The 2,133-nt window shown below is 46.1% G+C and overlaps 1 pseudogene across 1 annotated transcript in view; it reads right to left on the reverse strand.

Annotated features, from left to right (window-relative positions):
- Window positions 1-2: 2 nt before the first annotated feature.
- LOC111652588 (nuclear pore complex protein Nup133-like) overlaps window positions 3-2,133 on the reverse strand; it is a 7,689-nt pseudogene continuing 5,558 nt past the window's right edge. Inside the window, exons 9-12 of the transcript XR_015437042.1 lie at window positions 1,635-1,859; window positions 1,396-1,518; window positions 849-948; window positions 3-40 (exon numbers count right to left, since the gene is read on the reverse strand). The product of XR_015437042.1 is annotated as a nuclear pore complex protein Nup133-like (transcript). The remainder of the gene's footprint in view (window positions 41-848; window positions 949-1,395; window positions 1,519-1,634; window positions 1,860-2,133) is intronic.

The following is a 2,133-nucleotide window of genomic DNA, read 5'->3' on the forward strand; positions in this document are numbered from 1 at the left end:
CGGGAGATGACGGAGCGAACGCCGCCCACGCCGCCGGACGCTGAGGGAGGAAAGAGGTTGATAATTGATTTCATATTGCCGTAAAGTGTTCAGGTCTACAGGTGTAGCTTACGACAGGTGATTTACCGTGAAGCGGTTTGTTGTTTTGGATGAAGCTAAAACAGTTAAAACATTTACGCAACAATATTTCCCACAGACATAATGATCTGTTTTCAAATCTAAAAAGAATCGAACTTCAATCCGTGGTGTTTTATTATTGGACAATGTCACTTTAATTAATCAATATCATAATATCACCGTCCATGTGCGACACAGACTAAAAATAATCTCCGAACTCTTCTCACTTTCTTTTATTCGTCCGTTTGTCAGACGTTTATACGAGTTACAGGAGGACGTCGTCCTGGTGACGGGATTTTATCTCCTAAACAAGTGTTTTGTGACGTCAGACTGACCCTGACCTTTGACCTTTGACCATCTAATCAGTTCATCCTGGAGTCCTAGTGAATGTTTGAAGAAGGTTGTGGTGGTGTGCGCTAACACTGACAAGCTAATATGCTAATCTTGTGCATTTGCTTGTTGTTAATTTCTTTAATCACCAGCAGCTGTTTGGAAACGGTGTCATAAGTTTGTAGTTATGTATTTAAATACTTTTACTTAGATTTGTTTTTAAATGCTATTGTAAGTCTTAATGTTCTATTCTTCATGTATTTCCAGTGAACTTGCCTTATTAACTCCTGAAGCGACTTTCAGACGCCACGTGAACCTTTTCTTCAGATTCTGTATCAAACCATCTGATCAGTTTCATTTCAGAGTCGTGTTGGTTCGTGTGACAGGTGAGTCGGTGTTACCTGTCCAGGGGATGTACTCCGGCTCTGCAGCGGCGTTTTCACAAGCTCTGTACATGGAGGCCTTGGTCTCTCTGTACTGACCTGCAGCCTGAAGCATGTCCTGCACACACACACACACACACACACACACACACACACACACACACACACACACACACACACACACACAGTTTATTTCCTTTCCTCCTGTCCACCTTCACTTTTGTTCTCAGTTTTTACCTCTTTACACTTTGACTTTTTCCTTCTTTTCTGTCTTTTTCTTTCTTTTTCATTCTTCCTTCATTTTACGTCCCTTTTTCTGTTCCTCTTTCCTTCCATCAACCTTCTTATTTTTGTTTCTTTCCTTTCTTTCCTCCTTCTATCCTCTTTATCCTTCTTTCTATCCTTTCTTCCACTTTTACTTTAGTTTTTTCCTTCCACTGTATCATCTGCCTTCCCTCCTTTTTTACCCTTTCTACCCTTTTTCATTTTCTTCCTTTCTTCCTCCATCCTCAGAAAGAAAGAAGTCTTTTTTCTTTCTTTCCTTCCCCTTCCTTCATGTGTTTACCTTGATGATGTTGTTGACGTTCAGAACCACCTCGGCCCACTGCACCGAGTCGACCGGGCTCTCCTTCAGACTCCGCTCCTCCTCCTCCAGCAGACAGTCGAACACCGCGGAGATCTGAGACACCTGCAACACACACACACACACACACACACACACACACACACACACACACACACACACCTGTTCAGCAGAAGTCCAACTTCCACATGAAATCATCCCGACAGGAAACGCACACACACCTCTCTGAAGAAGACGTCGGCGGCGGTGAGGCTGGGCGGCACGGCGGCGTTGTTCCTCTGCAGCGCGGCGCCGATGGCCCGGTTGACCAGCTCGGCGTGTTTGGTGTGGTGGTTCTTCAGCACCATGGCCGCCTGCAGCTTCTCGGCGTGTTCACACAGCAGCAGGCGCGTCGCCATGGGAGACGACCGCACCGTCACCTGGCCGAGCCGGTCCAGCAGACCCACCTGACGGAGGAGTAAAAGGTGGTTATCATTTCACGTTCTACGTCCTCTGAGACCCGTGACGTCACCTCCGCCAGGACTCGTCCGTGTGACGGCAGTTACACACTGTCATCAGACTCCAGTGAAAGTGAGGAGCTGGTCGGATTCTGGTGCAGTGGCGCCACCATGTGGCCGTTTACTCGCACTTCACATTTTCCATTTATATGACTCGTGCAGAGATTCTGCAGGTTTCAACAAGTCACATTTAAGACTTTTTAAAACCATCACAGACGAAATT

The sequence above is a fragment of the Seriola lalandi genome, unplaced genomic scaffold (genome assembly GCF_002814215.2).
Source record: "Seriola lalandi dorsalis isolate HSWRI2012SDOR001 ecotype SW California unplaced genomic scaffold, Sedor1 jcf7180002054042, whole genome shotgun sequence".
Classification (NCBI taxonomy): Eukaryota; Metazoa; Chordata; class Actinopteri; order Carangiformes; family Carangidae; genus Seriola; species Seriola lalandi.